This window comes from Protomyctophum bolini (assembly GCF_963924005.1).
Source record: "Protomyctophum bolini genome assembly, chromosome: 14".
Taxonomy (NCBI): domain Eukaryota; kingdom Metazoa; phylum Chordata; class Actinopteri; order Myctophiformes; family Myctophidae; genus Protomyctophum; species Protomyctophum bolini.
The window spans coordinates 4,211,167-4,230,753 of record NC_137875.1 but is presented as its reverse complement, the minus strand read 5'-3'; positions in this window follow the sequence as shown (position 1 = coordinate 4,230,753).

The window sequence follows — 19,587 nt, the reverse complement described above, 5'->3', positions numbered from 1 at the left end:
CTGGAGGGTTGTTATGTCTCTGCAGGTGACAGACGTGGCCAGACAGACAGATATCGACCGTCCCATTCTCTGGGGGAACACCTTGAGGGTAATTTCTTCAACATGTGGAACAAACACATCCACTTGGACTCGAGCATGACCTCACAAAACATATTTCTGGCCACAATGAAGTAATTCAATATATGCTAATTATGACAAATATTTCACACAAAATGTCTTAATAGGATAAAAAACGATGAAGCCGATGACATTTTATATCCAAAAGGTCAATTAACTATTAACCCATTCTGACCGGGAACCCATTTTGGTGTTTAGCATCATGTCATGCTTTAGCTATTGAAAAACAGCAGATCTACAAGCTCATAGCGCGCCACCGAGTGGCGCGCTACGAGCTTGTAGGTCTGCTATTTTTGAAAAATCGAAGAACGACTGACATTTTTTGAAATCTGATCTCAGGTCAGAATGGGTTAATCAGACCAGTGTGTGTCCAGTAGAAACCTCGTATGAATCTGATCTCAGGTCAGAATGGGTTAACTATTAAATCACTGACAACAATGTCCTGCAAAAACACTTTTCTGGAACAGTGGGTCCCTATCCCGGGCACGTCGTTAATAAGTGAGCATTTGGCTAAAAATGGCAGATCTACAAGCTCTCAATGTGTCACATTGCAATGCATTGTGGGCTTGTAGATTGGATATTCTTTATAGTGAAGAGATTTGGTGTTGAGGGAAAGTGTGGGAATGACGTAGAAGTGACTATTTTCACTATACTACTGCATTTGAAATACGGCTTAAGTGGATCATTATGGAGTCAAAAGTATAGTACGGTAGGATCTGTCTTTCAACTTAAAAATTAATGTCATAAATACCCCAAAATATGAAATTATATTAAACAACAGAGCTTCTTAATACGGCACAGTTAACCTGGTATCTTACCCCCTCAGGCCGGGCACCCATATTTGGGTTCTGTACAGTATGTACAGTATTCAAAAATGTACATTTTTTGATGCTGCTATATAAATATTTGAAGTTTTTCAGAAACCTTAGGTCAGGATTTAGAGGCGTTTTTAGAATCGGCCTCAGTCCTAAATGGGTTAAGAAGAAGCAGGAGTTAAACTATTAACCCATTTTGGACTGAGGCCGATTCTAAAACCCCTTCTAAATCCTGACCTAAGCTTTCTGAAAAAGTTAACAAATATTTATATAGCAGCATCAAAGTTTGTTACATTTTTGAATACTGTACATACTGTACAGAACCCGTCCAGAAGGCTTAGTTAGAACCCCAAAAAGGGGTTCCCTCCCAGAATGGGTTGTGTCAGTGAGGTCAGATGTAGAGTTGCTGGTCCCGGGCTCCATATAAGCAGATCTAGGTGATGATCCAGTCTTCTCCATGTCTGGCTTTATCCAGGGTTTGATGAGGTCAGTGTCGTGATCTTCATATAATGGAGACGGCCATATATGGAGCGTGTCACGAGGCGTGACGCACTGACTGACATGTAATGCAGGTTTTCATAGTAAACTGCGACCTATGGTTGCAATCAAACACAGAGTGAGAAAGAAACACAATAATTTTGGACAGCAATGGATGGAAACAGCTACTGGTTGGCAGACACATATGTGATGCGGTATTTCTAATGACTTTATTCGCTATTTCATTTTATTCATCTATTTTATGTATTTATTTTATTTTCTCCTCTCCTTTAGTCAGATAACTCACAAATAGATTTAACCAATATTTATCATAGAATCAGAATAGAAGTGTGCATATAAAATATTATCTTGGCGATCGGCTCTGTTGCAATTTTCTCCCTGCTCGGCACGATTAAACACCATCATTAAACATTATGAGCAGGGAGATATAGATATATATATATATATATATATATATATCAACGTTATTTCATCTCCGGTGGTCACCTCACCACCGGACTATGAATAGGCTTTAAGAAGGAAGGATGCATGCAGTTTAGGTGAGCTTAAATACCCCGCTCAATTGGTCAGCTGACTGCCACATCAGCGAATGACATTGACACAATTACACTGAATACACCCACATAGTAATGCAGCATATTAACCCCTCGAATACATTTTGTCCCTTGAGAATATAGCATGAACCCGCTCGAGTATATCTGACTGAACTAACTCCGCAAGCTACGGCTTTTTAACCCATTCTGACCTGAGATCAGATTCATACGAGGTTTCCACTGGACACACACTGGGTCTGATTAACCCATTCTGACCTGAGATCAGATTCTAAAAATGTCAGTCGTTCTTCGATTTTTCAAAAATAGCAGACCTACAAGCTCGTAGCGCGCCACTCGGTGGCGCGCTACGAGCTTGTAGATCTGCTATTTTCCAATAGCTAAAGCATAACATGATGCTAACACCAAAACGGGTTCCCGGTCAGAATGGGTTAAGACTTATATACAGCATTTTCAATTGCCTTCATTTCCACAAATGTTGTCTCGCCTCTCTGCTTTGAACTTGCAGGAGTTACGAGGTCGTCGGCTGGGACTCAAAGTTACCGCCGCGCTTCAAGCCGCCGCCAACGACCCTGGAGAACATGGCCGACCCCGTGAGTCAGCGCGTCGCCTGGAGGCGTTACCACAGTCGACCTCAGCTCTGGCAGGTGAGCGGTGGTGTTTTTGGGGCAGCACCATTTTGATTTTGGTTTTTAGTCAAAGTCTCTTGAATGAGTTTTCTTTTAGTTTTAGTCACATTTTTTGTCACCTGGAAGTGTTTTAGTCTAGTTTTAGTCGACTAAATATCAAGATTTTAGTACCACAGAGAGATGCACAGAGAGAACGTGTGTGTGTGTGTGTGTGTGTGTGTGTGTGTGTGTGTGTGTGTGTGTGTGTGTGTGTGTGTGTGTGTGTGTGTGTGCGGGGACGTGCATGAGACTTGGGAGTGGGCTCCAATGGGAAAATGAGAGGCAACTAAATTAACGTTGTTGTTTTGTCTTGCTTTTTACGTTTTGAGGAAGATGTCTAACATAATAATCCTAAATGAATGTTTCCCTGTCGTCCTGTGGAAGATGTCTAACATAATAATCCTAAATGAATGTTTCCCTGTCGTCCTGTGGAAGATGTCTAACATAATAATCCTAAATGAATGTTTCCCTGTCATTCTGTGGAAGCAGGCGGTTGGGTCCCAGTGGAGCAGACAGCAGCCCAGAGCCAGGGAGGATGCCAAGAAGCCCGTATCATAGTAGGCTTTTCTGCTGTTCGTCCTTTCATGTGGCAATAACAATCAGTTTGAATCCCCTGCTGTGTATTTCTAAATACACAGCAGGGACTGGTGGTCCGAATGGTGGTCCGAGGAACACCAGTGGTCCTTCATAGGGTACCAGGTGGTCCCCAGTTAAATGACAGGATTATAGGTTGTCCATCCATCCATCCATCCATCTTCAACCGTAGTCTGATCGCGGGGCAACAGCTCCACCAGAGAGCTCCAGACTTCCCTCTCCAGAGCAACATTATAGGTTGTGTGATCACATACGTATAACAGGCGATATCTGGCATTAAGCTACTGAATTGGAAGAGTTATCATACCAAAATATAAACTAGGAATACAAAAACTTTACCGTCACCTTCGGTGGTACCAAGATCTGGCTCAGTGTGTGTGTGTGTGTGTGTGTGTGTGTGTACGGCTGTACGCGTACGCTCACATAGTGTTTGCATTTTATTATTATCCTGTCTGTGTGTGATCTCCTACAATTATAGCATTTATCTACTGTTACTTGTTACTTTTTATTTACTGAGTTGGCAACACATACCGTAATGTTCAATTGTTTGTCTTTTTGCTTTCTGTATGTCCTTGTCTATTTCTGTTCATGAAAAATGAATAAAATTTAAGTTTTAAGTTAAGTTAAAGATCTGGCTCAGCCCCGGGACTACTATAGAGCTTTAACCCTCGAGAGTTTAAAATGATTCATTTTACGTTCTCAAGAGTAAAATTATTGTAAATCATTTGCATCACGCTATACGTACTTAAACCAGAAGTCTACACAATTAGAGAATGTAGAAGAATTAGTTCTTTTGATCAACGTATCTCTCTTAATGGTACCAACATCAATACAGCTGGAATTGTGGACAAAATATTATCCAACGATAACGATAACGAAATATTCTTTAGTTTTCCAAAAGTCCAAAGATTATTCTGCCCCCTCCTGGAAAAGGCCTAGCTGTCCTGATCCCTTATCCATCATTTATACATTATGGATACTTAGTGTGGACTTAGAGTAGACTGTTCAAATGGTGGTCCGTGACTCAAATGAATAAATAATATAGAAGAAAAGGTTGAAAAGGTTGAAATCCACTGTTCTAAAACAACTTACAACTTATCCTGTGTTTCAGCTGCAGTCCATGTCCCAAAGCTGGTCAAATACCTCTGTACTGGTAAGTGCAACAGTCAAGTCCTCCGTTTTTCGTTTGAGTGTACAAGTGGAAGGGTCCACTATTGTGTGTTGGATTTTACTGTTCAGTTCATATCAAATTTGATTGGTTTTGACGAGAATATCCTGCAAGATGTGTTACGGTTCCAAACTGTTCATTTGAGGGACAGAAGTATCGCTTGTGTGGGAAAAGCGATACTGGACAACTGGTGACTACTTGAGTTGCTATTAAATGCCTTGATGTCATATTCCAACCATAGGCCTATTGGCTATAATTTATAAACTCCTCTGGTGTCTCACATTTCGTTTTAAAATCATGCTTTATGTTTATGCTATTATGCTATTTTAACAGGCTTAAAAAAATGTACATCTTGCAGGAAGAGACAACGAGAGAGAGAGCTTTACAACAGAAGGCCGACTATTAGGGGAGTGAGTGGGTGATCGAGTGAGTGGGTGTGTTTCAGGACACCTGTGTGTGATGGAGTGAGAGGGTGTGTTTGTGGACACCTGTGGGTGATGGAGTGAGAGGGTGTGTTTCAGGACACCTGTGTGTGATGGAGTGAGAGGGTGTGTTTGTGGACACCTGTGGGTGATGGAGTGAGAGGGTGTGTGTGAGGACACCTGTGGGTGATCGAGTGAGTGGGTGTGTTTCAGGACACCTGTGTGTGATGGAGTGAGAGGGTGTGTTTGTGGACACCTGTGTGTGATGGAGTGAGAGGGTGATGGAGTGAGAGGGTGTGTGTGAGGACACCTGTGGGTGATGGAGTGAGAGGGTGTGTGTGAGGACACCTGTGGGTGATCGAGTGAGTGTGTGTGTTTCAGGACACCTGTGGGTGATGGAGTGAGTGGGTGCATTTGAGGACACCTGTGTATCCTGTGATTGATGTTTGTTTTGTGTTGCAGCGGTACAGTTGGATCAGTGAACATGGACAGTATAGATAACTCACAGGAAGACTTTCAGCCTCTGACCATGCTGAGGAACCGCCTGCCTCCGTACACGCCCACTGCACAGTAAGGCCTCACTCACACCCTCACAACAGATTGTTGTATAGCTGATGCAAGCTCGCAATTCATTTCCAATGGGAGTCACAGGGGGGGAGGGGGGCAGTCGAAACACAGCCGAAAGCCGTACAACAGAAATGTTGTGTCAAACCATGTGACTTCCATTGGAAATGCATTGGGGCGGCCATGACACTTAACCCTTTGTTTACATCTAGCGTCCAACAATGTTGTACTGTATGCTAGATGTGAAGGTGTGAGTGAGGCCTTAGAGGCACCGTCACACAGTGGTGTAAAGCACTGGTTCCCAAAACGTTTTCATGTCAAGGACCCCCAAATTGACACTAATTACCTCACGGGGCCCCCATGTGAAAAGACATGCCAGGGACCCCCATAAGAGAAGATTGTTACGGCTCTAGCTGTGTTTCTCAACCCGTTTAATTTCAAGGACCCCCAGTTTGATATGCATTTAGCTACGGACCTCAATTTAATGGCATTTCTATCTCTGAGACCCCCAATTCATATTGTAATATCAAAGTTCTTTTAGCTGGAACCAAATGGACCCGTTAGGTCCATTTGGTTCCATTTGTACACTCTCTGAGTTACAGACCCATAAGGGTCCATTTGGTTCCTAACTATCATTTAGCTGGGGACCCCCTGGAACTCCCTCAAAGACCCCTGGGGGTCCCCGGACCCCACTTTGGGAACCACTGTTCAGTAATTAGTTACATGCATTTACCGGTACTCTGTAAATTGAGCCATCCGCTCAGTTAGCAGCGGGACATGCGCGGCATAAATGTGGTCGATGCTCCGTGTGTACTCGCCCAATACATAATTCCTAAGACTTGGAGTCACATTATGGTCCTCTAGTTTCATATCCATGTGAAAGTTCTGGCAGAAAACGTGCGTTTAGTCAAATATCTCCCCTTTTTCCACGGGCTTCAGGCGGACAACATTCTCTCAGGGTGAGCTGGGCCCGGAATTACCGATGGACTTGAATTGAACAAAACTTCCTTTGGGGGAAACGCAAATGTCATCACAAATTGTCCAGTGAAGCAATAAATGTATGGCCTTATGGGGCAACGCAATGTTTGGCAGGGGGTGTGATTAATTACCCAGCACCATTGGAAACGCACCTGTCAATTGTGTGTGCCCCAAACATTTGTGCTTCCCTGGTTTAATTTGTGATGTTTGTGGTGATCAGAGGAAGATTTTGGTAAATTCAGTCCATCTGTAATTCCGAGCCCCTCGCCGCCCGGAGAGAATGTCGCCCACGTGAAGCCCGTGGGAAAAGTGGAGATATTTAACTAAACATACGTTTTCTGCCAGAACTTTCACATGGATTATGAAACTAGAGGACCAATTATGTGACTCCAAGTACACACGGAGCATCGACCACATTTATGCCGCGCATGTCCCGCTGCGAACTACGAGCGGACGGCACCGATCTATGCCTGTGTATAGAGCGTCGAAGTCCCGCCCCCTCGAGAGACCCGGAAAATAAATCGCCGTTCATTTTCCTCATAGGCATTTCTTAAAGTATTTATTTAAAGACGGTTACGCCGCGGACAAAGCCAACTCGGATCGTGACAAATCATGACAATGAACACAATATTTTGGGCCGATCAAATCATTAGAAAGAAGAAAATAAAGGCAGGAAGGAGACAACACTATTTGTTTTGTTTTTCTTCTTATAAATTATTTGATCGGCCCGAGTTGTCTTTGTCCGCGGCGTAACCGTCTTTAAATAAACACTTAAGAGAAATGGATTGGGATTTATTTCCTGGGCCACTCGTTGTTCTGAAAGGGGGAGGGACTGCGACACTCTATAGTGAAGTACATGAAATGTATGTCACATCACAGACATGCCTATGCAACTATGCAACTCCTTGCAAGTTGCAGCACACTACTTGCAACACATGCAACCATTAATCCCAAATTGCATTCGCAAGGAGTTGCATTGCTGTGGACTGGCCTTTAGATCACTGGTTTCCCGGGGGAACCCCAGGGGGTCCTTGAGGTGTTTCCAGGGGGTCCCCATGCAGCAAATGTTGTTAATGCAGCATTGTAATCATTTTAAACCACTTTATCCATTTATAATGTTTGCTATTAAAAAAATCACACCTGTGTGAACCAAGTGGTGCAACTCCCCTCTCTCTCTCTCTCTCTCTCTCTCTCTCTCTCTCTCTCTCTCTCTCATTAGAGACACAGCACTACCCCTCTCTCTGTTTCTGGCGCCCCCTACTGGTATAAATGAGTAACATACTCGTGCTCAAAGACACAGGTACACAGGTACACAGGTGGACAAAGCTGGATGTAGAAGTGGTTGCACCACTTAAAAATAGCAGCTCTACAAGCTCACAGCGCATTACTTTATTTGTGCCATGTAATGTTATAATAATTATATACGTTTATGGGGAAACTATATTGTTTTGTTTGTAGAATTAGTTTTTACGTAAATCTTTTCTCCTGGGGGTCCCTTTTCAGATACATGTCAATTCAGGGGGGTCCTTGTTATGAAAAAGTTTGAGAAAACCATTCTCAAACATTCAGTTAGCAATTTATGTGTTTAGGACAGATTCCAAAACGGCGTGAGTTGCTGTCGGGCAGAAACCTCCTATCTCCTATATTTCATTTTTTCTTTTGTTTTGTAAATTAATTCTTTAGTTATAATACAGTGTCACACAATAGTAGCAAAAATATCTACAAGCTCACACAACAGGTCCTGTTAGGTCCTGCGTTCTGCTAGTTTAGCTTTTTATTTGTAGGTTTTGATGTGAAAGTTGGTTTAAGTCTGTGGGGTTTATAAATGTCAAACCAACGAAAAGTATTAACCCATTCTGGGCGGGTGTTAAGCATTATGTTATAATTTAGCTATTGAAAAAGCTTTTTGAAAAATCGTGAAAATGTGCCTGAAATCTTTGAATATATATATTCTTTCAGAGCGAGTTTTAACTCAAATCTTTGCTACTGAGAGGGTCCCTGGAACAACATATATTCAGATGGGTGTCGGCGGCCAATTACATTATATATTTGGGGTTCCTTGACATGAATATGTTTGAGACATACTGACATAGAAACATGGGTTTTTAATAAAACTGTCAGGATTTCTTTTGACGTCAGGCCTAAAAGTATCAACAGGATTTAACAGTTTTGGACATACAGGGTTTCCAGCCGGCAGCGAGACGTTGACAGTAATCATACCCAGTTGCCTCCTACAGTGTAAATATTGTGAAAACTCTCTCATTCTCCTGCCAGCCGCTGCACCATCCCAGGGTACGCTGGCAAGGCAGCCTATGCTAATTCTGGTCCTAGCACTGAGAGCTCCCTGCCAACTCTCCCCATCAGCGCACACTCGGCTGGGTGAGTCACAGTGGAAACACAATCACACTTCAGTTCCAAAAACGCAAGATAATCAAGAGTTTAACCCATTTTGGGCAGGAACCCCTTTTTGTTGTTTAAAAGCATTATGTTATACTTTAGCTATTGAAAAATATAGCAGATCTACAAGCTCACCGAGTGCCGCGCTATGAACTTGTACGTAGGTCTGCTATTTTTGAAAAATCGTGAAAATGTGCCTCAAATCTTTGAATATATATTCTTTCAGAGTTTCAGTTTTAAACTCAAATCTTTGGGGTCCCTGGAACAACATATGTTCAGATGGGGGTCGGCGGCATATTACATATACTTTTTGGGGTCAGGCCTAAATGGGTTAATTCCACAATAAGATAGCTATAATTTGCATATAGTTGCACCTGGTGTTACAAAACAACCAAATGAGAAAAAGAGAGCGAGAGAGAGAGAGAGAGAGAGAAATTAATATAAAGTATAGTGTATTTGCAGCTAAAGGACTTAAGTACATTTCTAGCCTGGTTCCACTCCACTGAGTCAACTAGTAGATTTAAATTTACAATTTAGGCATTTAGCAGACGCCCTTAATCCAGAGCGATTTTACAGTAAGCAAGAACAAAAAAACATGGTAATACATCAAATGCATCAAAATAGTCATCATGAATCATATGCATAAGCTAAGAACCTAACAGCGGAATATCTATATAATGAAACTATTTAGTGTATACATACACTAGAGAGTGCCATGTCTACATAAAATGTCAATCTAAATTACGTAAGTTGCGCCTATGCAACTGTAGGTCGCCGGGGCTAGGGCAAGTGCTACGGGCTAAGGTGGAGTCTGAAGAGGTGGGTTTTCAGACTACGGCGGGAGATTGGGATGTGAGGCTGCAGTTCTGACTGCAATGGAAAGTGCATTCCATAGTTTACAGTAGATTGGGAGTGAGGCTGCAGTTCTGACTGCAATGGGAAGTGCATTCCATAGTTTTGGAGCCAGAAGGGAGAAGAGTTTGGGACGTGGTATGTGGAGCGTTTTTAGTGAAGGTTTTAAAGACCTGTATTTTTTTTTTGCAATGCTGAATAATGAGCTTGCATCATGCATAGGAAAGTTAACTTCTAAACCATTTCAAATAAACATTGCTCGAATGTTATTCTGCAACAATTATTGTGCCAATTAAGGTCATAAGCTACATGCTGATGCTACCATTTTGTCATGACATGTTGCTAATTAATGTTACTATTGATCATTCTAGAGAGTCACACTTTTCAAATGTCCAATTATTTAATGAATAATAATAATAAAGACTGCACTGAGTGACACTGACAACACAGAAGTATGTATGTCTACTTTAACCCATTCTGGGCGGAAAGCCCTTTTGCTGTTTATATCATTATGTTATACTTTAGCTATTGAAAAATAGCAGATCTACAAGCTCATAGCGCGGCACAGAGTGGTGCGCTATTTTAGAAAAATCGTGAAAATGTGCCTCAAATCATTGATTCTTTCAGAGCGAGAGTTTTTAACTCAAATCTTTGCTTCTGGGTGGGGGTCACTGGAACAACATATTTTCAGATGGGGGTCGGCGGCCAATTACATATATTTTTGGGGGGAACGATTGACATACTGTAGAAACATGAGGTTTTTCAGAAAACTCCCAGGACTTGGAAGACATTTGTAGAATTGTCCTGAGGTCTAAATGCATTAATGCAGTGTTGTTGTAGCCATTATGAAACCATTATGAAGTACAGTACAGCTTCTGGGTATTTTTCTTTTTCACATAATGGATTATGTCTATGGAACCAAATTAATGTGTACAAAACACAGCACCCTTTAACATGGAATAACAGTTATACCCCTACAGGCCATTAGAGGGCGATCAAAGCACTCCTTGAACATTCCGCCTGAGGGTGCATTAAGTGCTAGTCATGATCGTGTGTGTGTGTGTGTGTGTGTGTGTGTGTGTGTGTGTGTGTGTGTGTGTGTGTGTGTGTGTCACAAAAAAGTAGTGAAGATAGCAGATCTACAAGCTCACAAGGCGTCTGGTGAGCTTGTAGGCCGGCTATTTTCACTATTTAATTGAATTTAATTTTATAAAATAAAAATATAGCGTTTTTTGAGAGACATGGTTTGGGCCTGCCAGCAGCAGTACGTTCTATAGTATATTACGTTTTCAAGACAATAACATTGAATAGATCTACAGTATGCTGCAAAACTAAATATTGCTGGTCAAATAATACAACATGGTGAAGGAACACACACATTGAAAATGTATTTTCAAGGCTTGGTGATGATTTCAATGAGCAATATACTATACTATTAATTGGTGCATTTATATATAGCGCCTTTATCCAAGGCGCTTTACATAGATTGTGCATTACATTCACCCACACATTCACACACCGATGGCGACCACGGAAACCATGCAAGGCACCAACCAGCACATCAGGAGCAATTAGGGCTTCAGTGTCTTGCTCAAGGACACTTCGACACTAACTCTGGGGGAGCCTGGGTTCGAACTGGGAACCTTGTGGTAACCATCCAGCCAGCCACCGTCTAAGCCACCCCCCCTGTCCCCCCCCAGCCCTGGGAGTTTTGGGTGTCTGTTGAGGATGTAAAAACCTGTTTCCTAACTGAGCCCCCAGTTGAGCGAAGTTTACCGGCTTTTGGAGCAGCCATAGATCCAGATGGTTGGATCCAGAGCATCTCGTGGTGACGGTGGTTTTTCACAACCCAGATCCATTTTCCTGGTGCCCAACAAACCCCCCCACCCCCCCAAAGATCTGTTTCCTCTGCTGATTAACCCATTCTGGGCGGGGGGGACCCTTTTGGTGTGTTAAGCATTATGTTACTTACTTTAGCTGTTCAAAAAATAGCTGTTAAATCTGCTATTTTTTTGAGAAATCGTGAAAATGTGCCTGAAATCTTTCACAGCGAGTTTATAACTCAAATCTTTGCTTCTGGTTGGTGGCCAATTTCATATAATATATATATATATATATATTATATTTGGAGTCCTTGACATGAATATGTTTGAGAATCACTGACACAGGATTTAGAAGAATATTTCTTTTATTTCGACGTCAGGCCGAAATGGGTTAAGCTGGCCTCCCATAGTTTTCCCTCAAAACAGAAAAAAAGGACAACAACGCAAGACAAGTATACTCTCTGACTGATTTATTACCTTTCATGCAACTGTCAGATGTCCTCTGGAGTTTCACTAGCCACCACGTACTCTCTGCATGCTAGTTTAAGTACCGCTATTTATAGACTTGGTTCTGACCCCTGACCTGTGTGTGTGTGCGTGCGTGTGTGTGTGTGCATGCGTGGGGGTGGGGACACACCAAATGTTGTCATTTGTACACCCTCAGAGTCACAGGGGGGTCTTTGCTAAGTTTGGAAAGTTTAGCTTTGTGGTGCATTCTGAAAAGCGTACTTAAAGAGTTTCAATTTATTATAAAAAATATACCGTTTTTTTGTTGTTGTTGTTTTTCGCAGGACCAACCAGGGCGTAAGAACTCCCGCTTTGGGCCATTCTGGCCGCCTGTCCAGAATGGTGACCACGGTGACTCCACAGAACCCGTTCCTGAACCCCAGGAGAGCAGTGGCTCCCGTCTAAACCATAGACTCTAAAACAATATGGACAAAGCGTTCTCCGGGTCTGATACGGACGTAAAATGAAGCCTGTCAGTCCTTGAACTGTAAGTCGCCATCTTTCTAGATCCGTTTTGGCCCAGCTGGCCATTGGCTGGCCCAGACAACGAGGCGGGACTTCCCCCCTTCTTCTTAGTTGGTTTTTATTTTGACTCGAACGGGGGGTGGCTCCCGATCATAGACTGTAACGGTAGCCACGCCCCTCAGAACATACGCGACTTTATGGTCATTTTTTAAATAAATGGGACCATAGTTTTCCAAAAAGAATATTCTGACATGAGAAATGAGACTTTAAACTAGTGACTGGAAGCAGAAAGTATTCATGACCGTAATACAGTCTAGGTGAAGTTGGGCCCAAATACATGGGCCTCTATGGAGATATGGGGTTTTTTTTTGGGCCCAATGACAGCGCCACAACAGGCCATTATATGAACTTTCAGGAAGTCCCGATTTCCTTAGTGGCTTCACGAAATATCTGTCTGACTGCCCCCCTGGTCTAAAGTTAAACCCCTCTGAACCCCTCCCTGAACCCTGGTAGAGCAGTGGGTCCCGTCTAAACCTGAACCCCAGGAGAGCAGTGTCTCCCGTCTAAACCTGAACCCCAGGAGAGCAGTGGCTCCCGTCTCCGTCTAAATCACAAAAACACAAGTGTGTGAATAATAGACAAAAGCATTTAACGCATTTAGACCTGAGGCTAAATCATGACAGTTTTCTATGTCAGTGGTTCTCAAACTATTTCATGTCAAGGACCACCCAGAGATTATATAATGTATTTGGCCACCCCCCCCCTAGAAGCAAAGATTTGAGTTAAAAAAACGTTCGCTCTAAGAATAGAAAAAAATACGCATGCAAAGATTTGCGCCACATTTTCCACGATTCTTCCAAAAATAGCAGATCTACAAGCTCGTAGCACGGCACCGAGTGCCGCGCTATATACGAGCTGGTAGATCTGCTATTTTTCAATAGCTTTAAAGTATAATAACATAATCCAGTTAAAACACCAAAATGGGTGCCCGCCCAGAATGGGTTAAGAAAGTTTCAAGGTGTCAGCTTCCCTATTTAAGTCCATCCAATCTGTTTGTATGAATACATCTCTAATGATGTGATGTCAGTGAATGATTCTGACTGACTTGGAGAATAATGAGGCGGTCCATTAGCATAATTTCCCTGATTTAGATGAGTGAGCTTCTCTAACTCTGGGTATAGTGATGAGCTCTCCTTTTTGTCCTCTTAAATGCGCTCTCCCTCTCTCTCTCTCTCTCTCTCTCTCTCTCTCCCCCCACTCTCTCTCTCCCTCTCTCTCTCCCCCCTCTCTCTCTCTCCCCCCCCTCTCTCTCCCTCTCTCTCTCTCTCTCTCCCCCCACTCTCTCTCCCTCTCTCTCTCCCCCCTCTCTCTCTCTCTCCCCCCACTCTCTCTCTCCCTCTCTCTCTCCCCCCTCTCTCTCTCTCTCCCCCCCCTCTCTCTCCCTCTCTCTCTCTCTCCCCACTCTCTCTCTCCCTCTCTCTCTCCCCCCCTCTCTCTCTCCCCCCCCACTCTCTCCCTCCCTCTCTCTCTCACCCCCTATATCTCCCTCCCTCTCCCTCTCCTCCTCTCACTAAGTCTGTCTGTCTGTCTGTCTGTCTCTCTCCCTCCCTCTCTCTCTCTCTCTCTCTCTCTCTCCCCCTGCTCTCTCTCACCCCCTATATCTCCCTCCCTCTCCTCCTCTCACTAAGTCTGTCTGTCTGTGTGTGTGTCTCTCTCTCTCTCTCTCTCTCTCTCTCTCTCTCTCTCTCTCTCTCTCTCTCTCTCTCTCTGTATATATAGTGTGTGTGTGTGTGTGTGTGTGTGTGTGTGTGTGTGTGTGTGTGTGTGTGTGTGTGTGTGTGTGTGTGTGTGTGTGTGTGTGTGTGTGTGTGGAGGAAATGGTGAAGGGGAAGCACCGAAAGGTGATATCTTTTTACTTTTAAGAATATCAACAATATATACCCGTTATAAGTTTTTTTTTTTCTTTAGCATTGTCACAATATCCGATTCCAGAGTTAATTTAGCCACTAAGTTGTAGCTACAGTCTATAATGTTCATATCATATTGCATATTGGTATAATAAAAGTGAATTGATTGTTTCCTGTAAATTGAGATGACGATTCTGTCATCCTGTTTTGTCAGCTACAGGATTAGGCCTGCTCTTTTTACAGCTTCATACACTATACTTAAAACAGGAAAAAGGACAAACTATAGTTTCTCTTCATTTCTATTTCATTTCTATTTGAAACATATGGTCTTTTAGGAGGCTCGCCATTTGGTGATATTGTGTGTAATAAATTTAGTTTGTGTGATAACTTGCATCGCACAGCATAACTAATGATTATACATGGACATTAATTAGTGTGTCATTTGTGTTTATCAAATTTAAAACAATGTAGGGGTCATTGTAACTACTCTACTTTGGCTTTTGTGTGTTTTTGTTTCTTGATTCAATACTTAGTTGTTTGATATGAGTCTGATCAGACCAGCCATGGTGGGAGATTAATTGACAAACACAACGGTATCGGCCGATTTTTGTTGTTTTTAGATTAATCCGCATCGGTTCGATTAATCAATCAGACGGATTAATTAATCGGTCTGTCTTTACTGATAAACAAGCCCAAAGTAACAGCTTGAACAGATCTACAAGCTCACAATATTAAATATATGGTATTAAAGTTAAATCTGACCTGCCTGCAGTGCCCTGTTACATGTATTTTTCAGCATGGACAAAATTATTATAATTTTTCGATACAGAATGAGATCATAATAGACATCGGTAATATCGGTTATCGGCCATAACAGCAATTAATTATATCAGATATCGATATCGGGCCAAAATGTCTCATCGGCACATCCCTAATATAACCCATAGAGCTTCTTCAATGAAGAAAGTAATTGATAACACCTGGCCCCACAAATCTGAGCTCTTGTGTGACACGTGGTCTCCACCAATGCCTTAGTTGGAAAATCCGGTTTGGTATCTGGAGAATTGCCATCAACTTATAATATCAACAATAATGACTGCACTACCAGCAATACACCAGCCAAGTAAGTAAGTAAGTAAATTTTATTTATAGAGCACTTTTCAAAACAAAGTTACAAAGTGCTGTACAGTAAAAACAACAATATAAACAATCAAGTTAAAACAGGCACAAAGGCACAAAGGAGCAAACACAACAAAAAGTAAGAGCAGAAACATAACTTGACAACAGTGCTATTCAAACTAAAAGTAGACATTTACAAGATAAAATGTAACCTAAATAAATGAGTTTTTAACTTGGACTTGAAACCTTCAACAGACTCTGCATTTTTAATTGATAGGGGTAGGGCGTTCCACAGTGTGGGAGCAACCACTGCAAAGGACCGGCCCCCCCTTGGTTTTCAATTTTGTCACCGGAATATTCAGGAGGCCTTTATCAGAGGACCTGAGGGTTCTTACATTTGGTTTTGCCACCAATAAGTCTGTAATATAGACTATAGCCAAGTGTGAAGTCAATATGGCCGGCGGTTTGGAGTGGGCCAGTTCTGGAGAACGTTCCTCCAATCAACTTCACACTTGACAATGCACTTCCGTGGCTCCTCATACCTAACCGACACTGACTTCGCTGATGACATCACGCTTATCAGTCAATCATTGGAATCAATTATTCAGTCTCTTGAGCAGGCCTCCAACTGTGTTGGTCTTTATCTCAACGAGACGATAACTGAATACGTAAACATATGCAAATCCAACAATAACCACATTATAAAAACACTTAACAACACTTAACTACAAGTGTTTGGGTTCATATATATCTTCTTCCCAAATTGACTTTCAAACTAGGAAGGGTATGGCCTGGTCAGCCTGCAATGACATGCATAAGATCTGGTCATCCCAGCTTAGTAAGATGTTAAAAGTAAAAATGTTTAGGACGACCGTTGAGCCGATTCTACTCTATGTCTCCGAGACATGGACACTTTAAAAGAAACCAGAGAAACGGTTGGATGGCACTTAAACACTCGCCTTCTAATGAGAGAGAGCGCAAAATCTGTCTTGGAAGAGCCACCCATCGACTGATCTAATATACGGCAACCTTCCCCGTGTTTCTTCTCTGGTCCGATCCAGAAGAACACAGTTTGCCGGCCACTGCTATACAGAGCTGACAATGAGGTTATATCTTCCCTTCTTCTCTGGAGTCCTGCCTCAGGGCGGACCAGAGGTAGAACACTGTCGTTCCCCTCGCTAGGGACACGTGCTTCAGTAGGCAGGAACTGGGGGTGGCAATGAAGGACCGGGAAGTCTGGCGTAGCATTGTGGAATCCATGACCTCGACCGCGGTCGAAAAATTATGATGATGATTAGTATTAGTATAATTTTTATGTGCTGTCTGGCAGTTCTTGATGTCTTTGGCAGTGTCCTGCCTGCAGACTTCTCGTTCACCCTTGGTATTCCCTCACACAGATTTGTGTATGTTGATGATAACATGCAACATTCTGGTATAGTGCCAGTCTATATTGACTCATGCACCGTTGTTTTCAGGGTCCAGCATTCGCTGCCATATACCGTAGGAGAACAGACTCTTTGTCTTTGGAGATGCAAGAGAAAGTCTTTATTCTGTCATTGGTTTCTACACTCACTCCAGAGGGCCACATATTACTGTCGTAGCAAAACTATTTTTGCTATATTTGAATTGAAAACCTGAATAATATTTAGCTATTTTTTAATTGGAATCCTGAAAAGTAACCTTTTTATTGAATTTCAAATGCATTTAGCTGTAGTTATGTTAACTTTATGAACTGTTAACATAAATGGACACAAAAAGACACTCGCATTTCCAAATCAGTTAGAACCTGTTTGCTGTCATATCAAAATACCACTAAGAAAAGACTATATATTCTCATATGAATCGTATTACTGCTTGAGCTTCATCTCTTGCAAAATATAAAAAAAAGAAAAGAAAAAAAAAAGAAATCTTGTCCTCAACCTCAAATTTTCCAATTTAGTCACCAACAGATCTGAATATCATTATTGGCTTGGCTCCCTTTCAAAGCAGGGTCACAAACAGCATGATTGATTCAGCTGCTATCCTCCAGGATATCTCAATGCCTGCCTGCCTGCCTGGGCGGGAGATTAATTTCTCTTTCCTCATCTTAATTTTTGCTCATCGCCTCTCCATAAAAAGGCTAAATGTCAAGCATGCCTGACTCCTTCTTGTGACACATCTATTCCAGCAGATAATTACCATAAGGAAATTGATGCTTTGGTGTGCAGAGGGGAATTTAATTTACTCTGACATCCACGCCGGCATAATGCATTCCTAAAGAATAGGGAGTTTTTCACTTTCCAATTGACTTTTTAGATAAATTGGACTATTTAATGTGATTATCAGTCTTGAACGTCTTTGACTTATTAAGGTGTTGAAACCAATTAAGGGTTACATGCTGCCTGCGCTGTATCCCAACGTGAGACACTGAATACTGCCTAAAGATCCATGAAATAAGAACCAGGCGGAATCTATTGTTCAGCAGCCGAACACTGGCTATACGTTTGCCTGATGATGTTATGAGGCTGGGGCCAAGTAATGATATTAATTACAGCAACATGCCGTTGCCAGAGGTTGTGGTGGATATACACGAATTAAGGAACCAAATGTTATGGTTAGTTTGTGTTAGAGTGACACTACATTAATTGTGCATGTTGCAGTAGTAGGTATATCTTCACAAAACAATGCAGCAGAAAAAAGCAGTTAAAAACAAAAGCACAGCATTGCTTTTGTCTTTTTTTTATTTTTTTATTCCAGGATTTTGGGCGGGATCCCATTTTGGTGTTAGCATCATGTTATGCTTTAGCTATTGAAAAATAGCAGATCTACAAGCTCATAGCGCGCCACCGAGTGGCCCGCTATGAGCTTGTAGGTCTGCTATTTTTGAAAAATCGAAAAGAGCGACTGACGTAGAAGACATTTTTAGAATCTGATCTCAGGTCAGAATGGAAAACTGTCAGGATGTAGAAGACATTTTTAGAATCTGATCTCAGGTCAGAATGGGTTATTCAGAGACTGTGAGGCTGTGAGCCCTTGATCCTGCCTCCTCCGCACTACCACTCCGCAGTCATTTTCGTCTTGAAACACGGCTTTATGTCCAAACATATCGTCGTCCTTACGTGGCCTCAGAACCTGCAGTGTGTGTGTGTGTGTGTGTGTGTGTGTGTGTGTGTGTTCTGCTGGGATAGGACTGTAATCTCTGTGTCCTGAAGGTCCACACTCTCCTCTGTTGGTAACGATTGGAGAATTGCTGCTGTGTGCTGAGTCACGTCTCTGACTGTTCCACTATATTACCTCTGGGCTCCTCCGGCTGCTCTCAGGAGTTTGGGCTTGGACAAAAGGCTCGCTCGGCTATACAATGCTGTTTTTCATTAACGCATTCTGACCTGAGATCAGATTCGTACGAGGTTTCCACTAGGACACACACTGGTCTGATGAACCCATTCTGACCTGAGATCAGATTCTAAAAAAATGTCAGTCGTTCTTCGATTTTTCAAAAATAGCAGACCTACAAGCTCGTAGCGCGCCACTCGGTGGCGCGCTATGAGCTTGTAGATCTGCTATTTTTCAATAGCTAAAGCATGACATGATGCTAACACCAAAATGGGTTCCCGTTCAGAATGGGTTAATGCATGGGTGTTCTACTAGACAACTAGAGCATTACATGGGAAACTGGGGGCCCCGGGGCCTCGTACGGCCCCCCCCCACCACCACCACCATCACTTAATGTGGGTCCCGCAGGTTAATATCAGAATACTGATGTATTGTTGATTTCCGCGGTTACAATTCCAAGCATGCAAAACATGATCCGCTTTTAATTACTTCAGTCTATATTTATGTAGCTTAATTAATGACTAGTATGACAATGTTATATGTTTTATGTCCAATGTATTTGTATTTAGTTCATAAAGTTAACATAACTATAACTAAATTGCATTTGAAAATTAAATAAAATGGTTACTTTTCAGGATTCCAATTTAAAGAACAATTATAATAATAATCAGGATTCAACTCAAATATAGCAAAAATAGCTGATCTACAAGCTCAAAATGCGTAATTGGCAAATGAGCTTTATGTACTGTATGTGGAAATATGCAATGTGGCCCTCTGGGAGTGAGTGTGGAAATAATGTATAGTGGCCCTCTCTCCATCGCCTTAGTGCA